The following is a 23,043-nucleotide window of genomic DNA, read 5'->3' on the forward strand; positions in this document are numbered from 1 at the left end:
GTAGGAGTAATGATCTGGGACTTTGAAGGTGGGCTCTGGTGCATAGTATTGGTTATCTTGGGCTTGGAATACCGGCTCATTGGAAAATTAATGGAGTGTAGCTGGTAGGGGTGATACGAAGATAAGGGTAGCTGACAGAGTGGGGTATGGGGTTGCTTTGGCTAATGGAGCTTGGATGGTTTGGAAAGTGATTCCATGATAGTGGTGGAAAGGGGTGAAGCTTGGTGCGTGTTGTGGGGATAAATCAACAGTGGGGGGCTCTTGAGATTGAGCCAGTGGTGGGATGAAAGCAGGGTTGGCAGGGTATGATGGTGGAGGATGCCCTTTGATCCATATCTGGTACTTTTCGTCCATTTGGTGCTTCAACTAATGTAACTCCTCTTTCAGACCAGGCTCAGATTCCTCCTCCTCTCTCGGCGGGTCAATAACACTCGCGTCCAGTTCTTTGCCAGCCATGATCAACTTGTGTATAGACTTGGTATTGTATGGGTGGGTTGCTAGAATGCCAAACAAACTAACCACTTTCGTTTTCTCAATGACAACAACAAACTTGTTATTGTTTAAGATTTTAACAAATAGGCAATCACACATTGGGATGCAATGCACCTAAACAATTAAAGGTTTCTACTATGTTTTTGAATGGTTGCATGTTTCATCTTGGCCTTAACCAACACTTTTTATTCTCTCTTCACTTTTTTTTCTTTTTCCACTACTGCCACTTTTAGTCACTGTTGATTTTCCCACTCGGTTCTTGTCGCTCCCTTTTTGCTCTCGCTTTTATTCTCTTGTTTTGCCATTCTTTCTTTCCACTCAATTTCTTTTCCTTTTATTTTCTCTCGTTTTTTCTATTTTTCATTTTATGGTTATGATCGAATCAGATGGGTATTTCCTGCGTATCATGACGCTGCATGAATCAGATCATTACATAGTTCAGGAGAAAAATGTGAAATAAAAGAAAGACACGTTTTTGGTTTTTTTCAAATTTTCATAAAATAAAACATTCTGCTTTTTAGTCTATTACAACGACTCCGTCCTACAGACTTAAACATAAAAACTAACAGACTCCAAAAGAAACTCAAAATGCAGATGAAAAAAATAAAATTAGAAATACATAAGTGCCTCAACTACTATTCCAGGGGCTCACGGGACATCAGTCGGTCTTGACGCGGGCCTATGTGCCATATCTTCTTGGAGGCGATATAGGTCATCCATTATCTAACAGACAAAAATCATAACTGCAACAAAGAATATGGACCTGGTCATGTCCTCACATTCGTTGCACTTCATCACAATATAGTCAGCAATCCTTCTAACCCTTTCCCTGATGACGCCCTTCTCTTGTAATAGACGTCCAATTTGTTGAGATCTGGCCTCCAAAACCTTTGTGGCCATATGATTTTGCTCTTGTAATTGTTGCAGGTCCTCTTCTAGTTGTGACATCAAGGCATAGCAGTGTTCTCTTTCCGCTTTGAAATTCTTTGCTTGCTTGGTCATTTCGCTTTCAAGGGTATTGATCTTTTTCTCCAACCCCATGATTCCTTTGTCGTATTTTTCCTTCAACTATTGAACAAAATATACTTGTTCCTCCGCATTCCTGACCAACTTTGCTCGGGCCTTTGCTAGTTCGCCCTCGGTATTTTCCAAATCAAACCCATAGTCACATACTTTTTGCCTAAGGCTGTCTATACGTTTCTCATCCTTTTCACTTCTGGCAGGGTTCTCATCTGCTATTTTCATCTTCTAGATTTGGGCTCAGAGGGCTTCATTTTCTTGTGCCAATGTTTTCTTTTTACCCTTATCCGCAGCGGCTTGCAAACCACTCTCAAATTGAAGATCTCTGACTTGCTTTTCCAACTTGCTTATAGTGGTCGTATACTCATTTTCTTTAGCTAGACAATCCCATTGGTCTTGTGATGCTTCAACAAATTCTTGGAGATGGGGTCTTTTAGCTGGTCTTCCAAACTCAACACTCCTTCTATACCAAGAAGGGTAACTGGGAGAGACTTCACCCTTGGATAAATCACGCACTCGGGTGTTCGCCATCAAGTATTGGCACTCACTCCATATCTGGCAAACCACTGCTTCATGAAATTGGCCATCGGAGCATAACTCGACTTCATGAATGCTGAGGTCTTCGTCCTTGGGGATTATTTGGCATCTTCCTAGCTGTCTCAAAACCCAGTATGTGGCATAAGGTTGAATACTTCTGAGGCCCATCAGGAGGAAGTAAGGACCGGTGGCGGGCATGTATATTAAATCATTAACATGAAGCCATCCCAACATCCATTCTATTTGGTCCGCAGTTACGGAACGAAGACGGGATATCCAATCCCCGACCCCTTCTGGCATCTCGAATCCACTAACCCTTGTACCGAATTCCTCTATGCAACTTTTCCCTGTAGTACCATAATTCATGTACCGAGGATGGTGACATAGATGCTCAATCATCCACATTTTAGCAACAAATTGCACCCTTCAAAAAAATCTACTCCGACTTTGCAAGCTATGAGAGCTCGGAATATTTCAGACACTATCATAGGTGCAAGGGTGCTCTTGGAATTGACAATCAAAGTATTGACGACTCCGGCTACCCATAGATCAATATTCCCATCCTTTTTAGGAAACATTAGAAGACCCAAGAATGCCACCATGAAAGAGAAACATCTATGCTCTTCCCATTTTGGTCGGTTCCCTTTACTACAGATTCTACTTTCCGGGTTTTCAAATCCCCATATATGTCTATGCCGCTGGTATATGAAGTATAGAGTGGAAAACCCACCTGCCAAATCTGCATACTGGACCTGCCTACTTATTTTTAGCAAATCTACAAACTTGTGTGGGGTGACGGCCCTTGGAGCAACCAGGTATTTATGTCTTAGCCCCTCGGTACTCCCAGCATATCCCGCTATCTCCTCCAAAGTAGGTGTGAGTTCGAAGTCCGAGAACTGTAGAACGTTGACCATGTCTCATCCCCTAGGCCTGATCTTTAGTAATCCGGTGAGCGCCCCCAAATAATGGTTGACCATGTCTCGTCCTTGCATACCCAAATCTTCCCACCACATATGTAGTTCCAACAGAATCTTGGGCATAACCTTCATTGGTAATTTTTGACTCATGCTCATTCTGCACATTTAGATTAAGGTCATTGGTTTAAAGATAAAGTGAACCTTATTTGAAAAATTGCTAAAAAGGGTTTATTTTGGAAAAAAAAACAAATAAATCAGGGCTACTTTTGCGAATACGGCCCTTCAGCACTTCGAAATGGAAGTTTTTAAGGTTGTGTTCACTAAATGGCCAAAATTGACAAATAAACCGTCGGTGGCTATTCTTGCAAAAATAGCCTTTCGACGTCCCGTTGGGACATTCAGCTATTTAGAACAAAAATGGCATCACCCACTTTATTTAGGACAAGAATGCTGACACTTCATATTTTTTTCAAAATTTTTCAAAAGCGGGGTTGTACTCGATGAGGGTTGCCTATATATCCCACATCCGGTGAGAATCAAACCCATGTAGTTCGGCCAGTTTTGACGTAATGGATAAATACAAACACTTTGAAATAAGTTTTCTGATAAGAGGTGAATTTAACTATAATTAGGCCCTAAACAACAACCTTCTTGTATAGTTTGGATGATAAAAGTGATAACAAAATGCTCTTATTAGTGTTTTTCATGCTTTGCAGGTTATATATGATCAGAGAAGGCTATGGAGTACTTTTAGGATCAAATATGGAGAAAAAGAGGTTGATCGTAAAAATCCGTAAAGAAAACCACGCGAAACAGCTCAAGTCAGAACTTAAAGAGTACCAATACCGCGACCGCGGCAGAACCGCGGTAGAAGAGGGCTACAGACAAAGTGAGAATCAGAGAGCAAGTTTGGCCGCAGTTTGACCGCGACCGCGGCAGAACCGCGGCGGAGGCAGAGAACTTCAGGGACTAAAGTGTAAAACACGGGATTTGTAGCCCAAAACCCTATATTAAACACTAGGATCCACCCAAAAGAGGCATGTATTGAATTTTAGAGTATCTTAGCAAGAAAAACAATTGTGAGAGATCACCTAAAACATCTTTCTTCTTTTCTTTGATTTTGATGGCTAGTTTATGATGAATCTTATCTTAGTTTGTTTAACCATAGCCATGAGTAGCTAAATCCCTTGTCTATAGTTTTGATGGAACCTATTGGGGGATGAACTTCTTGTTTATGCGAATACAAATAGCTAGTTTCAATCTTTATTTATCCAACTATGTTCTTGTTGTAGTTAATTGACAGGATCCACAATTAGATGTGCCTATTTAGTGTGCATAACTCAGAAGAGAGTGCATATTTAGGTTATTGTTGAATAACATCACTCCTAAAGTATAAGAGGAATCTATAACTGCGGGTTTAAAGGCGGAATTAGGGATAACGAAGCCTTGGGTGCAATCTTAAGTGAACTGTGTTAATTAAAGCTAGCTAGTGTATCTCGGGAGAGTGCAATAGTATATTTCTGTGATTACTCGGGAGAGATTTACGGTAAGAATAGTGTTCATGATTGATAGAGGTGTGTTGGAAACTTTGTATGAAGCATAAACAGAAGGGATTTCATCAATAGGGGAAATCTTTACCTTAGCTTTTTCTCATCATTGTTTACAACCTTAGCATTTTAGTTTACAGCTTGTTATTTACTTGCAATCTTAGTTAGTAAAGAAACCTTCAACTGTGATTCAAAAGTTTGGGAAATTGGTTCTCAAGAGTTTAGTGGGTCTAAAGATTGTGATTGATAGGTTAACTCTCTATGGATTCGACCTTGGGCGTAATACTAGGGTTATATTTGCAACGTCCGCAGAGTCCTTTTTAGAGGGCATAGTTAGGCGTGATAAAATTTTGGCGCCGTTGTCGGGGATTTAACGGAATTATCAATAACCATTGATAGAAATATAAAAATTCTTAGTATAGTCAGTCTTCTCTACACCAAGTTTTGATTGAAAATTTTGACGGTTGTTGACGTGGTTGCACAGGTGTATGCCTAGAAACTCTACGAGGACTGGAGAATTACTTGAAGGACTCTCAGACCCCGAGAAAACATTCCGGATATTAAACCGTGCCAACAAAAGACTTCAACAACCTCATCAAACACACAACCTCGAAATTGACATGGGTGACGTAGACAACGTCAATGGAAACGTCAGAGATAGGGCACCTCCGGTGCCTGAGGCTGCACTATATGACTGGGCACAACCCACAACTAACAATCTGGCCACTGCCATTGTTGTGCCCGCGATACAAGCTGAATCGTTCCAGATCACGAACAACATGCTGCACTTGCTGCAAAACAAGGGACTATTTTCTGGGACACCAGCCGAAGATCCTCAGCAGCACTTGAAGAACTTCCTGTCGATTTGCAAAACTCAAAGGCAACCCAACGTAACTCCGGAAGCAATCAGACTGTTACTATTTCCATTCTCGGTGATAGGAGCTACTCAGGTCTGGCTAAACTCACTCCCCATAAACTCTATAGAAACTTGGGATGAGTTAGTCAAGCAATTTCACATCAAGTTCCACCCACCCAACAAAACAGCTCAACAAATTGATGAGATCGTGAGCTTTAAACAAAAACCAATGGAGGCACTGCACGAGACATGGAGCCGGTTTAAAGGAATGTTTGTTATATGTCCACACCATGGTATTCCAGATCAGATGTTGGGACAACGGTTTTACATGGGACTGTCAGATAGCATGAAGAACATTGTAGATGCCTCAGCTGGTGGGGCATTTTTGAGCAAAACTTGGAGAGAAGGTCAGAGTCTGCTTGACAAAATGGCTCAGAATTCGGGGTGGACTACGAGGAATGCACCTATCACTCCAGTGGTACACTCAGTGCCTTTTGACCCATCAAATTCCATGGCTGAAAATGTGGCGACCCTTTTGACACAGATGGGCATACTCATCAAAAAGGTGGAGGAATCGGGGCAGAAACAGCAAGTGCGCATTGTAGATACTACCAATGGGGGATTGTGCACATCTTGCATTAGTCATCCAATTGGTAATCCGTGGAATGCAGAACATGATTATCATCATCAGCAGCACCCTGAGGACATGAACTATGTGTCAAACTATGGAGGCCAGAGATAGGGCAATCAGAACTGGGGTCAGCAAACTCAGCAGCCATATAGACCACCTCAGCCACAGTACAGCGCTGGAAACATGGCAGGTATGAGACCTTCCAACAATATGGCACCTTATCCAAGACCACAAGGGTACAACAATGAGCAACAAGGGTATCTCCCACCTCAGCAACACCATGCTGGAAGGCAAAAAGATGGGTTCACAAGACTTGAAGCAATGATGCAGCATGTTATTGGGTCCAATGCAAAAATAAATGAAAGGGTAGATGCACATGACGCAGCAATCAAAAATATTGAAGTGCAATTGGGACAAATTTCAATGTCTCTGAACAATCGTCCTTAGGGGACATTACCTACAGACACCCAGATTAATCCAAAAGATCAGGGCCCAAAGCAGTTGATGTCGGTGAGTCTCCGCAATGGCAGGGATCTAGATGTAGAACAAGAGAGAGCTCGATAAAATATACATGCTGAGACATTCATTCCAGTGCCCATTGGGCTGGATGAGTCTACGATACTGACAGATGTGACAGGCCAGCCTGCTCAGGAAGAAAAGAACATTCAGCAGGAGACCGAGAAAGTAGCTGAGCCAGTTGAAGAGCCAGTAGTTGAAATAGAATCTGATAAAGAGAAGTCCCAAGTGATTGGGAAGAAGAGACCTACTGCACCCTTTCCACAGAGGCTGGCCAAGCATCAAAAGGAGGAGCAGTATAAAAAGTTCTTTGAAATGCTCAAATAAATCCAGGTAAATATTCCACTGATTGAAGCTTTAAAAAAGATTCCTGGGTACGCAAAAATGATGAAGGACTTGATGTCCCGGAAATTTGATTTTCAAGACTTGGCTACGGTTACACTTACTTAGACCTGTAGTGCAGTGGTGACGAGACCTATTGCTGAAAAGCTGTCTGACCCAGGTAGCTTTACAATTCCATGCACTATTGAGAATTTCGCCTTTGCTAAGGCACTCTGTGATTTAGGGGCCAGCATTAATCTCATGACCCTGGCTATCTATAAGATGTTGGGCATTGGAAGAGCTAGACCCACCTCCATGTTGCTGCAGCTGGCCGACAGGACTGTGAAGCGTCCATTCGGTATCCTTGATGATGTGCTGATTCAGGTGGGGAAATTTGTGTTCCCTGCAGATTTTGTGATATTGGATTGCAAAGTGGATAAAGAGATTCCTATAATCTTAGGAAGAACATTCTTGGCCACGGGGAGAGCTCTGATTGACTGTGAGACTGGGGAGCTCAAAATGAGACTTAATGATGAGGAAATAACGTTCAATGTGCAGAAGTCTATGAGGCGACCAAGCGAGTTTGCCAATTGCTCTCTTATTGATGCCGTGGATGTTATTGTAGAGTCTGATGATGAGGTGTTGACAATTGAGGACCCCCTTGCTGCATGTTTGATGAACTTAGATGAAGTGAATGGTGAGGATTTGGCGGAATGGGTGTTGGCAATGGAAGGAAGAGAGTTCTGGGAGAGAAATATAGAGTGGGAGCCCTTGCACTTAGAAAAGAGAGAAACTCCTCCAACCAAGTCATCCATTGAAGAACCACCAAAGCTGGAGTTAAAGCCATTGCCAGCCCACCTCAGGTATAAAATTTTTGGGACCTGACTCCACATTACCTGTTATTATCTCATCTAGTTTGTTAGATGTGTAGGTTCAAAAACATTTACAGGTACTAAAGGAGTACAAAACTGTCATAGGGTGGACCATGGCAGACATCAGGGGGATCAGCCCCGCCACTGCATACATAAGATTCTAAAGGAAGAGGGGCACAAACCTTCCAGGGAACATCAGAGAAGGATGAACCCCAACATGAAGGAAGTGGTGAAGAAGGAGGTGATAAAGTGGTTGGATGCGGGAATTATTTTCCCAATCTCTAACAGCAGCTGGCTGAGCCCAGTGCAATGTGTTCCTAAAAAGGGTGGCATGACGGTTGTGACAAATGACAACAATGAATTAATCTCAACAAGAACCGTCACAGGTTGGAGAATGTGTATGGACTATCGAAAGTTGAATCTAGCCACCCGGAAAGACCACTTCCCACTTCCCTTCATTGATCAGATGTTGGACAGATTGGTAGGGAGGTCACACTTCTATTTTCTGGATGGGTACTCAGGGTACAATCAGATCTCTATTGCACCGGAGGACAGAGAGAATACCTCTTTCACCTGCCCGTATGGCATTTATGCCTTTAGACGGATGCCATTTGGCCTATGCAATGCACCTACCACATTCCAACGGTGCATGATGGCCATATTCACTGACATGGTTAAGGACATAATGGAGGTGTTCATGGATGACTTCTCAGTGGTGGGGAATTCATTTGATGAGTTCCTGATAAATCTGACGCGTGTGCTAAAACGGTGCATCGAGACTAACTTGGTTCTGAACTGGGAGAAGTGCCATTTCATGGTACAAGAAAGCATAGTCTTGGGGCACCGAGTGTCAAGTAAGGGAATATAGGTGGATCGCGCGAAAGTTGATGTAATAGCAAAGCTGCCTCCACCAACTTCAGTCAAAACCATCAGAAGCTTCCTTGGACATGCCGGTTTTTACCGGAGGTTCATAAAAAACTTCTCCAAAATTGCCAACCCCATCTGTAAGTTGTTAGAAAAAGATCACCCGTTTTTGTTTTCTGATGATTGCAGGGTAGCATTTGAGGAGTTAAAAAAGAGACTGGTCACAGCACCCATCATTGTTGCCCCCAACTGGGAGCAACCGTTCGAACTAATATGTGATGCCAGTGACTATGGATTGGGAGCAGAGCTGGGCCAGCGGAAAGACAAACTGATGTACCCAATCTACTATGCTAGTAGAACGCTGAGCGGAGCCCAGTTGAACTACACTGTGACTGAAAAGGAGATGTTGGTTGTAGTGTTCGCGTTTGACAACTTCCGATCCTACCTGATAGGGTCCAAGGTTATTGTATATACTGACCATGCATCTCTCAGGTACTTAATAGAAAAGAAAAAATCTAAGCCACGCCTGATTCATTGGGTGTTACTATTGCAAGAGTTCGGTCTTGAGATTCGTGACCGTAAGGGCACTGAGAATCAAGTCGTTGATCATCTTTCACGACTTGAGGGAGATGAAAATGTGGTTGAGATTGACGAAATACTGGAAACTTTTCCAGACAAGCAGCTTCTCGCCACCACTCATCAGGAAGCGCCATGGTATGCAGACTTTGCTAATTACCTGGCCAGTGGTATAGTGCCTCACGACCTTTCATCGGTCCAAAGAAAATGATTTTTTCGTGAAAGTCGCCAGTATTACTGGGATGAACCTTATCTGTTTAGAATATGCCTTGATAATATGATCCGGAGATGCGTCCCCGAGATAGAGCAATTTTCTGTTTTGCAGGCTTGTCACGCATCGGCGTATGATGGACACTTTGGAGGGGTTAGGATAGCGGCAAAGGTGCTAGAGGCTGGATTCTTCTGGCCGACAGTGTTTAAAGATGCACAACTATGGGAGAAGGGCTGCAATGAATGTCAGCGGACCGGGAACATTTCCCGATGCCACGAGATGCCCATGCACCCAATTCAAGAGGTGGAAGTGTTTGACGTCTGGGGGATTGACTTCACGGGTCCCTTCGTCAGCTCTTATGGCAATAAGTACATTATTGTTGTTGTAGACTATGTGTCCAAATGGGTGGAAGCTGCCTAATTACCCACCAATGATGCAAAAGTGGTGGTGGGATTTCTAAAGAAAAACATATTCACCCGTTTTGGGACACCACGAGCAATTATCAGTGATGGAGGCACTCATTTCTGCAACAGGGCCTCTGAAAAGTTGCTTGCTAAGTACGATGTGCGCCACAAGGTGGCTACTCCTTACAACACGCAGACTAGTGGACAGGTTGAAGTTTCCAACAGAGAAATCAAGAGTGTGTTAACCAAAACTGTAAAAGCCACAAGAACTGATTGGGCGAGGAAGCTAGATGATGCTCTCTAGGCTTACAGAACTGCCTTCAAAACTCCAATTGGTATGTCACCATACAAGTTGGTGTTTGGGAAGGTCTGCCACCTGCCAGTGGAACTTGAACATAAAGCGTGGTGGGCATTGAAACAGCTGAACTTAGACATGGAAGCTGCGGGCACGTCAAGAGTCACTGAATTGCATCAGCTCGAGGAGTTCAGATATCTTACTTTTGAGAGCACAAAATTGTACAAGGAGAGAATGAAGAGGCTGCACGACCAGAACATTGTTGAGAGAAATTTCAAACCCAGGGACATGGTACTGCTATACAACTCAAGACTACGTCGGTTCCCAGGTAAACTTAAGTCACGATGGTCTGGACCATTTCGAGTAGTTGATGTTTTCCCTTCAGGAGCTGTTGAGATTGCCACAGAGAATGACTCTCATACATTCAGAGTCAATGGTCAGAGATTGAAGCCATATGTGGGCATGAGTGAGAAAAAGAAAGTGTCTGAGCTGCACCTGACTGACCCACAGAGCTCGAGCGATCCTTAAATGCGCTCATCCTGCATCGTGCCGCAACGTTAAATCAGGCGTTGCGTGGGAGGCAACCCACGAAATTGTTGTAAGTGTAACACATTATATAAATAAATAAATAAATAAATAATAATTAAATCAGACAATTGCCCAGACCGCGGTCAAACCGCGGTCAGAGACCCTCTCTGAACTTCGTCTAACGCGACCGCGGTCAAACCGCGGTGGGAACCCCTCTCTGAACTCCGTGACCGTGATTCTACTGCGAACGCGGCAGATCCCGTCGGGCCCAGGTATGCGAATTTTTTTATTATTATTTATTCACCCCCCCCCCCTTTTCTAATTCACCTAATCCTTCACCCACCCAAAAACAATTATTTCTCCTCCCCATTCAGAATCAAAAATGACTCCCCCAAAAGAAAACCCAAATCCTCTCTTCTCTTTCTCACTCAAATCCCTCCCTCACCCCCAACACACACAAAAAAAACAGCCATTGTCATCTTCTCCACACCTCCTCTCACCACCACCCACACCTTCCAACCTTTATCAAGTAAGTGTTCTCTACTTTTTTTTATTCTATGTACTCTTCTAGTTAGTGTAATCTAGTCTAAACTAGCTTAGTTAAACCCTATGTGGGAGTAGTATAGATTTTCTTTCAACTTTTGTTTCTTCTCTGTTTTTATTATTGTATTTGCTTCTTGTGGTTTGTTTGGTGCTTAAATGGTTGGGTTTTTCTTATACTTCGATTGTGGGGGTTGGTTAGATGATTTGGAGGCCTAGAAATAATTTTTGCGGTGTAGTTTGGTGGAGGGCCCTTTTTGGCCGAAAATTTGGGGCTGGTGGTGCTATTTTGAGGCATATTGTGTCTATCCTAGGTTGTGGTGGTGTTGTATTTGGTGACTGGTGGTGTTATATTTAACGTGAATCACTTGAGGGAGTAAGTGTGGGGTGTTGTTTGCCGGGATTTGTAAGAAAGTTGTGGGGCCATTGTGGAGGTTGTAACTTGGAACACCTCATTAGTTGGAGGTTTGGCATAGTGTATGAATGGAATAAATGGGGGTTATTAGTTGATGTCATCGGGTAGTGAAGGCTGAGTAACCATCCGGCTGGCCCATGTAGGATATCTTTGATGGTTCTCTTGTATTCTTTGTAGGTCATATGGCTCGTAATAAGCAAAAGAGATCGGCAGGCACGTCCCAACAACATACATATGATGCCTCAAGGTTTGAATCAGAATTGGCAGCGGACGACTTTCATGCCAAGGCTTCAAAGAGCTTCATCCCTGAAATTCTGATTGACAGGGCGGCCCTCCGTGCAAAAAAGGAGGAGATGTATGAGGAAATCCGGTGGAGGGAAATGGAGTTCTTATTTGATGAACCTAAAACGATGAGCAGGATGCTTGTAAGGGAGTTCTACGTGAACTGCCCATCACATACGTTGCGGGAGGTGAATGTGCGGGGCAAATTGGTAGATGCCTCAGTTGACACTATTCAACAGGTGTTGCGGCTGCCCCGGTTTACTGGTGACGTTGACTATTACCAGGACGCACCAGGAGTCACTTGGGATATTATGACTGATGCACTCTGCACAGGGGGGCAACCAATCTGGATACATGACCATATCACCCTGAACTCCAATTCATTCACCCATTTGGTTAAGTATTGGCTCACTGTCATTTGTAGCCGGTTCTTGCCCTCCGGCAACACGACTGACATGAACTTCCAAAGAGCCCTCTTAACGTGGTGCTTCGTCACAAAGAAAGAATTTGATTCGGCAAGACTTATTGGTGATGAAATGATCATACGATCCCCGCTGAGGTCAAAGGGATTCTACTTCCCCTCCCTGGTGACTACATTGTGCCTACTGAAGAATATCCCCACCCATCCTACTGAATGGAGAGTTGCCCCCTAAAGTAGCTTTCAAAGCTTCAAGCATCAGAGTGGGCAGGAGTACCAGCACCACCATTCAGATCTATGAAGAGGAGGATGACCCGATTCCCGTGGAACCATCCAAGAGATCCTATGATAGTGCCGGACCCTCTCGGCGCCCCCATGCTGGGGCAGGCTTATCCAGATCACAGTCCACCCAGCATATGTTGCGTACTATGGAGGACAAGGTCGCGGATCTTTGCACCTCTGTGGAGGGCCTACACACACGTATGGATGCCATGTCTCAGCGGCAAGCCAGGTCTGAGAGCCGGTTCATGTCTTGGTTTCGTGCTTTGGGGAGTGCTTGCCATGTGGACCCCAGCACCGTCTCCGACTCTGATTGAGGCTCAGGGAAGTCTTCTTACCCTTCTGCTCGTTATTTTTGATATGACATAGGGACATGCCATAATTTTTAAGTGTGGGGTGGGAGACTTGCTCGGGTAATGTATTGTAGTGTATATAGACATGGTGTATGTTGTAATATTTGATTGGTGTTGTGGTGTATAATTGACTGTACTCATAATAGAAGTAACCGACTTGGCCCAACGACGGCGATTGTCGACGGGTCTCTTGAGGGTCAAAGTCGGATTTAAAAAAAAAATAAAAAATAAAAAAAATTTAGAGGACTCTTCCTGAGGACGGACCACTTGGACAGTACTCTTGAGGGAAGTAGTCCATATAGTTTTAAAAAATAAAACTAGGTAGTGTAGTAATTTTCCCTTGGTTTTTCTTTTGACCACGGTTCTTTTCCAGGGATTTTATTGAACCGGGTTAGGTAGATTTTTCTTTTGTAGTTTTAGGACCAAAATGGGTGAAGGCTAGAATGCAACCCTAGATGTACACACTTGAGAATAACAAAAATGAACATGAGGGTGTGACGTCTAGGCTCATTTGTAGACTCGTAAATCTATGCCTTAATTTTGCACATCCTGTCTTACTTGAAGCTCGTATGAGTGTGTTGATAAACTGATTCGGAATGAGTTACATGCCAAGTGTGTGTGAGCTATTACCTGTATTCTATGCTTGCATGTGATACCTAGAACTTGCCCTGTGTGTTTGCAAAGCGAAATAGAAGTTGTTTAGTTATAGAGATGATTGAGGAATTTCTTTGTGTAGCCTGTATATTTGTGAATCCACCTGTATATATTGTCAAAGTTAACCCCTTTGAGCCTGAAGTCTGTTCTTTGATAACCCTATAATGACCTATATCCCTGTGGTTGAATAGTTTGATTGTTTGACCCTGTACCTCCTAGAAGCACTTGAATTGCTAAAGAACATACAAAAGTCAAAGTGTGCGGTGGTAAGGAAGTAGAAAAAAAGGGAATCAGGAAAGAAATACTTGAATGGTGCAATGGATTTGTCAAAAAAAAAAAAAAAAGAACAGTTGCACCTAAAGAAAAGTGGGGATCACCTATGAACTGAAATGTGGAAGAACGAGTGGGCTGAGCATGGAAATTGAAATAAAAGGAAGTGTGTATTAAAAGTGCTTAGGGAGGCTAGTCACTATATCCAAATATATCCTACCCGTCCCTTAGCCTACATTACAACCAAATAAATACCTCTTGATATTTGACTGAATAGTTCGAGTAGTAGAGTACTACACTAGGGGCAAGCTTATGGTGTGTCTGTGTGGCATGTGAATGTTCTTTGTTGAGAGTGAGTGAATTCTGCCTATCTTTAGATCCTTGTTGCTTGAATTTTATGTGTGTGGAACTTCTCTCAGAATTATGATGTGAGGGCATGTGACTTAGGAAGAAAAAGTGAGTTGTCACCTCTATTAGAGTAACTAGAGTAAGCATGAGGGTGTCATGGTGTTAGAGTCTTCATCTGAGGCATGACTGTTGCACTGCTTAGGTTGTTCCTTCATAGTGGCGGGTGTGGCATAAAAATTGGGTAATGCATCGAACGATTAGGCCTGGAAGTGTGGTGTAACTTTCTCGAGGACGAGCAAAGGTTTAAGTGTGGGGTGTTGATAAGAGATGAATTTAACTATAATTAGGCCCTAAACAACCACCTTCTTGTATAGTTTGGATGATAAAAGTGATAACAAAATGCTCTTATTAGTAGTTTTCATGCTTTGCAGATTATATATGACCAGAGAAGGCTATGGAGTACTTTTGGGATCAAATATGGTAAAAAAGAGGCTGATCGTAAAAATCCGTCAAGTAAACCACGCGAAACAGCTCAAGTCAGAACTGAAAGAGTACTGCCGCGGTTCCACCGTGACCGCGACAGAACCGCGGTAGAAGAGGGCTGCAGACAAAGTGAGAATCAGAGAGCAAGTTTGGCCGTGGTTTGACCGCGACCGCAGCAGAACCGCGGCGGAGGCAGAGAACTTCAAGGACTAAAGTGCAAAACATGGGATCTTGTAGCCCAAAACCCTATATTAAATACTAGGATCCGCCCAAGAGAGGCATGTATTGAATTTTAGAGTATCTTGGCAAGAAAAACAATTGTGAGAGATCACCCAAAACATCTTTCTTCTTTTCTTTGATTTTGATTGCTAGTTTATGATGAATCTTATCTTAGTTTGTTTACCCATAGCCATGAGTAGATAAATCCCTTGTCTAAGGTTTTGATGGAACCTATTGGGGGATGAACTTCTTGTTTATGCGAATACAAATTGCTAGTTTCAATCTTTATTTATTCAACTATGTTCTTGTTGTAGTTAATTGACAGGATCCTCAATTAGCTGTGCCTATTTAGTGTGCATAACTCGGAAGAGAGTGCATATTTAGGTTATTGTTGAATAACACCACTCCTAAAGTATAAGAGGAATCTATAACTGCGGGTTTAAAGGCGGAATTAGGGATAACGAAGCCTTGGGTGCAATCTTAAGTGAACTGTGTTAATTAAAGCTAGCTAGTATATCTCGGGAGAGTGCAATAGTATATTTCTGTGATTACTCGGGAGAGATTTACGTTAAGAAAAGTGTTCATTATTGATAGAGGTGTGTTAGGAACTTTGTATGAAGCATAAACATAAGGGATTCCATTAATAGGGGAAATCTTTACCTTAGCTTTTTCTCATCATTATTTACAACCTTAGCATTTTAGTTACAGCTTGTTATTTACTTGCAATCTTAGTTAGTAAAGAAACCTTCAACTGTGATTCAAAAGTTTTGGGAAATTGGTTCTCAAGAGTTTAGTGGGTCTAAAGATTGTGATTGATAGGTTAACTCTCTGTGGATTCGACCCTGGGTGTAATACTCGGGTTATATTTGCAACGTCCGCAGAGTCCTTTTTAGAGGGCATAGTTGGGCGTGATCATTTTCTCCTTTCTTTTTCAAGAATTTCGACAGAGTTTCGAGATATTTTAGATATCATATTTTGGGAAATGGATGAAATTCTGTCTCATACCCTAAACTTGGTTTTTCTTTTTATTTTTATCTACCTAATCCAGAAGCCGATCAAAATGCAAGCTGAAACAAATGAATGCACAGGTAGCATTTAAAAAATGCATCAGGGTGGTCTTTTTATTTTTGGGCACACCTGTCCAAGATGGACCCAACCCCTATGTTGAGTCCCCAAAGTCAAATGCACATGATGCAAACAAGCGTTCCTACTAGGGATCCGGCATGAGGCTGAGTTATTCTAGGTTTAAAACCTAGGTGTATTGTTCTAGACTTGGTGTACCCGAGCAAACAACTCGAGCCAGGGGGGCTACGTACCAGGAACCAAAAGGTCATCCGGATTTGTAACTTGTCCGAATCTTTTTCTAAATCAGGGTATGACACTAACAGAAAAGAAGTCACGCCAGTGTGCACTTCCTAGAATATGAGAAGAGAAGGGTTTCACAACAGTTTATATATAGTTCAAATAATATCAAAGCGGTAACAAGCGGCATTTAGCGTAGTAGGCCCAAACATGTAATAAAAATCAAGATAACAAATAAAAGCCAAATATAACAGTTATCCTAAACTCGAATTCTTGAACCCTGGATCAGAGATTCTAGGTTCGTTACCTAGCAGAGTCGCCAGAGCTGTCACACCTCCTTTTTCTACCCCAGAAGGGGTATAGGGGAGTTTTTTCAATTAAAGTGATAAAACCAAAACAGGATTACTTATTCAAATTCAGAGTTGCCACTTGGAATAATTTATGGTATCCCAAGTCACCAGTTTAAAATCCCGAATCGATGAAATTTGACTCTGCTTTACAGTCCGCGAACACAGAAATCAGGGTATGGAATTCTGTTAACCCGGGAGAAGGTGTTAGGCCTTCCCGGGTATCGTGGTTTTAGCACGGTCGCTCAACTATCATTATTGGCCTAATTATCTGATTAATTACATATTTTATACTTATTGTGCATTTTAACCTTTGACCGCTTTTAATTATCTATGGAATTATTCTGGAATAAGTTACTATTGTCGCACACTTGTTTGTTTGGTACGTATTGTGAATCGTGCCACGGGAACCGTACCCACGATATACAACATATTTAATTATTAACATTATTAGTTGTTATGGCCGGGTCACATAAATGTACCCCCGGATTTGGAAATTATATACCATAACTACGTCACGGGAATCATACCCGTAGCTATGATAATTTATTATAACCGCGCCTAAAGCAAACTACGAATGCTCAAAGTATTTTCTACTCTAGTTATTGCATTAATATGAGGGCCATATATTGGGATTCATTTATGAATGGCATGCCTCAATTTATTTCAAAGGTTTGTACTCAAATTAAAGCGAACTGCAGGTATTCATATTTAAAACTATGTTTGGAATTTAATGTACAGCTACTGATTGCAAATAGGCGTTAGATAATAAACTTTTAATTAATTTGGAAGGGCCGGGCCAGTGGTAGGCGCAATGCGCTATCTAAGGGAAATCGCGAAAGGTAAATGGGGCTGGTGAGAACTGAGCTCAAAATTAAGCCCAAGGAAGAGGACAAATTGGGGGCGGGGGGCAGATGGCCTAGTTAATTTGGCCATTTCAATTCGGCCAATACCAGGCCCATTTCTTAAAAGACAAGTTTTCAATGTTTAAAACCTGTTTTGGTTATATTAGAAGTAAACTTAATAAAATAAATTATCAAAATCGATTGGGGCTCTGAATCAAGTCCAAAACGAAAAACTAGGTCATGGTAGAAATGCCCCAGCTCGAAACTTGACTGGGCTATCTCATTTGGGCCAATGTCAGGCCTAATTGAGACTCAACTTCTTCTAAATCAACTGTAACCCAGATTGCTTGAGAATTTCAACAAAATCAGAGGCATATCTTAAGTCTAACTGTTAGCATGCCATTACCGTTAATAATAAAAGATTCAAAACCCTTCTTATTCATAAGTCACATTAACTTACACATGCAATCACTAATTCGAGAGGTATGATAAAATCTCTGACTCTAGATAAACATAACATGATTCAATATGAACACATACTGCATATTAATATGAACTCATTCATGTATTATCCTAGATATAAATATGCAATCATGCTAATAATATTAAACCTCAAAATGACCTAACTGAGGATATTTAGCCATTCAAACACATATGGACAGCATGCAGTCAACAGTTTTAACACAGTCCCAAATATTACAACTTTTAGGCATAGCAAACTGTCCAGCCACACATGAAACAACTAAAACCATTTCTTTCAAACACCTAAACATTGTGACTAAATTATAGAGTACATCATCAGTTTTAAACAGGCTTAAACAACTGGAAAGAAGCTACAAAAAAAAAATAGAAGGCATTAAACAAAAAGAAGATATGTAGTTTTCTATTCCAAGCAAACATATTATAGCTCACTTTTGCATTTCAAGGCTCATGAAGATACATGGATACAGAAAACATAAGAAAAGAAACCCTGAGTCAGCAGAAATGAACAAGAACAGAAGGCCAGTAGCAGCAATATTAATGAACAACAACCTCAAATTTACTCCATATTCCGAATCAGAAGCCAGAAGTCTAGGGACAGTTTTTTTTCTTTTTAAGTTTTGCTCAGGAAAATTCGAGAAAACGGAACCAGCTATCAATAAAAATAATGCTGAACCTTTTTCAGTCTCTTTTTTAAGGTCTGAAAGTCTATCTAAGGAGTGCGGGAAGGGCTCTATTTATAAGCATCTAATATTCCATGTGCTAAAAACCGAATCAGGGAATTATTCCCTTCAACCATAAAGGAATCTTTTCAACAAACTTGGACAGCTGACTGCCCCTCATTAGCTTCATCATTTTTGTTAACCAAATGAGGCCAGCTGCCCCTATTCTAGACCCTTCTTTTATTGGCCTTATCTGCAATTCGTATTTCATACCTTTCTAATGACCCCCCTTAAGTTTTTTGTTAGTTCAATTAACCCCCTACAAATGTCTAAAGACATACAAACCATGGCAAACATTAACAAGGCTAGCAAATATTCAAAATCAAATCAAAAACAAACAAACAAACAGAGAACGAAATAATGCAATTGAACCTAAAGTATCAAACATATAAGAACTTAGGCTAATCCAAGATCTAATTGAACTTAAAAACGAATTTATGACATTTGGGAGGACAACTCGTTCCCTTTTGGGAATTTGGGTTTTAGATTGAAGAGTCACCAACTAATGATTTAAGTGCATTAGGACACTAAAAGGGGTTTGATTTGAACAACCAGAGATTGGGTAAGGGCTTGAAATTATCCCAAGGGGAAGGTGTTAGGCAACCCTCAGGATCCACTAGTGTGGTTTCCGGCCAGACCATTGTTGTGACTTTAGGTACAAATAACACGTAGGCAAGTAAGACTTCATATAATAGGGGATTTTTCACATAAGGGGTATAAATAAGCAAAGTAAAAAAAAGAAGTTGATTTTTTCTTTAACGAAACAGTTTAAAAGAGAAATAAACAAAAGGGGAGGAGGGGGATCCTAGGTTTATTAATAATATGGATCACCCCACATAATGCCCGATAATCGCTCCTCGACGAGGGGATACGCGTGATATTATCGCGTGATCATCATATCCATATCTACCCTTCCAACCCGTTAAGGTATTAAAGCATAGAATGGTCTCGTTTACTTATTGCATGTTATTACCCACCCCAGTCCTATCAGCCTCGGAGGTGCTTGGGACTACTAATCCTAAAGGGTGGAGAAATTGGGCTTATTGGTGGTTTCAAAAGGTAAAAATACTAGGGCGACAAACAAAACATATATGGCAAGTATGGGAAAGCATATAAACAAATGAAAAGGCTTAAACAGACATCCTTTAAGCAGAAAAAAACAAGTAGTTAGCATTTTACACATACTGTTTAGGGTCTAATTAAACTTAAAGGATCGAGGCAGACTAACTTATTACATAGTTTAGATAAGAAGCCCGAATCAGGCCTGCCTGCTGGTTATAGCATATAAAATCTGATTTAGTTTATAAGTTATCCTACGGGTTGCCCAAGTGTTGGACGAAGACCTATAGGCATGATGTCTACTGATTTCAGAAACAATGAAGTGAATTGATTACATACTGAAGAAGGAAAGGCAAGTTTTAGCATAAGAGCATGCGTCATTGTTACTGGTTTTAGACTTATAAGCGAGTGAGGCGATTCAAATTAAAGCTCATATAGGCATGCTTTCTATGCGTTTGTTCACTTTAGAACACCTTTATATACATAGTAAAAAATGCAGAAATCCTATAGGCATGTTTTCTACATGCATATGCAGAAATCAGATTTCGAATGATTATAGACATAGTATCTATATGGAAGTGCAGAAATTCCTATAGACATGGTAGCTATATGAGAATCAAAAAAATTTAAAAAATTCCTATAGTCAGGTTATCTACATGTGAGAATGCAGAAATTCAGAAAATTCCTATAGGCAGGTTATCTACATATGAGAATGCAGGAATTAAGAAAATTCCTATAGGCAGGTTATCTACATATGAGAATGCTGAAATTCAGAAATTCCTATAGGCAGGTTATCTACCCCTTTTGCATACATAGTTACCCCTCCCTTTTAACTAGACATCCCCGAGAGTTTTATTACAAAGTTATTACAGCCCAGAAAGAGTGAAGTAAAGAAAAATACATCAGAAATTAAAAATACAACCAAGGAGAGCCTGATTCAGACTTCCTCTCTTAAGTATGAAGTAAACCAACTCCAAGAGATCACATTTGAAAGCCTTTCTCCCATTTGGGGTTTGTCAAAGTTCCGGGCAGTGCTTACACCCAAAATGCATTATAGATGAAGACATAGTGCAATGTGGAAGGGCCATCCCTCAAGTGTCCAAGTTCAGAGGGAACTCAAGGTCCCAAGGCAAGGCTCACAAGAGGGGGGTAGAACTTAGGAACTAAGAGAGAGTGCAAGTGCAGAATTCTGAAAAGGGGGATGGGAAGGGAAACAGTTCACATTAATACACATAGGGAATGGGGAAGTGGTAAAGGGGCAAGGACAGGCTAGTGGGCATACTCAGTAATGGGAAATGCTGGCACACCCATAAGCCTGTTAGAGCACATTGTTTAGAGGGTAGGATCCTTTGAGGGATCAAGTTCAATCCACAGACAATAACTAATATATTGCCATATTTTAAACTGTAACACAAGACATATAAGGGGGTATGGAGCCACGGTGCAGATAAGAAGAGAGAGTACTATTATGTGTAAGTAAGAATTCAGAAGAGATTGTGAATTGTCTAGTTTGTGAAGAGGGTCGTGCCTTTTATAGTGTAAAATCAGGCAGAAATAAGGTAAGAAAATAGTTGAGGAACTGATTGTCAATCAATTACACAAGATTTCCTTTAATTAAGGGATTCTGATTCAAACGGGTAAAAGCCATTTAAGGAAAGAAATTGAATAAACACTTTGTGCAAAGCATGCAGTTAGGGGCAAGTACATAAAAGTTATTTCAGGACAGGGTTTTAAAGTACACGATTTGTGCAAATAAGGTAAGAAAGTCAATTAACAACCAGTAAATCAAAAGGGTCTGAGATTTTGCATGAATGAACCGAGTCAGAAAGATGAAGAAGGGTTTTAACTTAGGTCGAATCACAAAGAAAATCAGCAAACAATGGAAAGAAATCAATTAAGCCATATTCAGAAGGAAGTTTGAACTAGTTGCAAATTTGAAAACCATTTTAGAGGAAAATTCATCATATATAAGGAGCATACAAACATGTTAAGCATGAAAAAGACTGTGGTGTCATTGTAAAATCAGTAGAAGATCCGGTGTAGAAGAGTTTAGTAAAAAGCCAGAATTGTATGAAAACAAAGATGTCCAAACTCAGTTCAGAGACTCGAAGTTAGTCTGAAAGAATTAGGGGCTTTTTTGAAATAAAACCCTAGTTCAAGCAAACCACAAAGCAGAGATGAGAGGGCAAGCAATTGAATCGAAACATGTTTAGAGGTTTCAGAAAAGAACTGAAACTTCCAACATGCTTCTTTCAGCAACAGAACTCATGAGTAACATGCAAACACAGTAGAAGGGTTCAAAGAAAACAGAGTGAAGAAACTAATTCGAAGTATAATGAGAAAAGACTGATAAGAACAGTAGAAGAAGCGTGCTTAAGAAGATCTTTTAGAAGAAACTTAAACAGAGCTCAGTAGAAGGAAAATAGTAAAAACACTCAAGAACATAGTAATAAAATATAGGAGCAGAAACATATCAGAACACAGTAGAGAAAACATACAATAGAAAAGCATACGAGAACATAGTATAGAAAAATAAAGCAGAAGAAGCACCTAAGGACATGGTAGAAGAAAATGCAAGAACCCAATAGAAGCAAATACACATAAAAGGAAAAATAAAGTTTGAAAACACTTAAATATTTTAAGAAAACCCTATATCGGAAAAAAAATGATTTTGAAAGTAGTTTTTGAAAGAAGAGTCAGGAAAACGTTTAAGACCTTAAGGAAAACATGGATTTGGAACAGATCTAAGGGAATCGGAAAAACCTCGAAGGGTTAGGGTTTTAGAAGAACCCTAGAAATGAGAAAGGTTTTGAAAAGTCAACGATCTGAGACGGAGAGGTCAGAATCAGGCTCACACAACCATAGTACGCCGGAGCAAGGCCGGAGATGACCGTGGACCCTCGAATCAATAGAGGTCTGGGTACAATCCTTCAAGGTCAGGCCTTGCATCTATAGAAATCAGGCACGTGGGTGCCATAGGAGGCCGGTGCAGGACTCCGATAGTCTTGGAAGCCATGGATTCCGGTGGCTTTCAAGGCAGAGGTGGTAGGAGGTGGCTAGGGTTTGAGAAGATATGAGAGAGTTTGAGAGAGTGGAGGATTCAGAGGCAGCTAGTAGGTGAAAATGATTTAGGGTTGGTGGGTGTTGGTAAATTAAAAAAGGAAAAGGGAGAACGTGAGTCGTTGATCTGTTAGATCAACGGCTGGGATTTAAAGGGGGCCGGGTGGGTTATTTTTAAAGGTCGTGGGTCGGATAATTTTGGAATTGGGTTGGGCAATTGAAATTGAAATTGGGTTGGATTAGGGGTGCCAAATCTGGCAATAATCGAAATAAAAACAGGCTAACATTTAAATAGCCATTTTCCCTTATTTATATTATAAAAAATAGTAAAATAATTTCTGGAAACAAATTAAAGGTACTAAATTAATTAATAATATATA

Source organism: Nicotiana sylvestris, chromosome 10, assembly GCF_000393655.2.
Source record: "Nicotiana sylvestris chromosome 10, ASM39365v2, whole genome shotgun sequence".
Classification (NCBI taxonomy): Eukaryota; Viridiplantae; Streptophyta; class Magnoliopsida; order Solanales; family Solanaceae; genus Nicotiana; species Nicotiana sylvestris.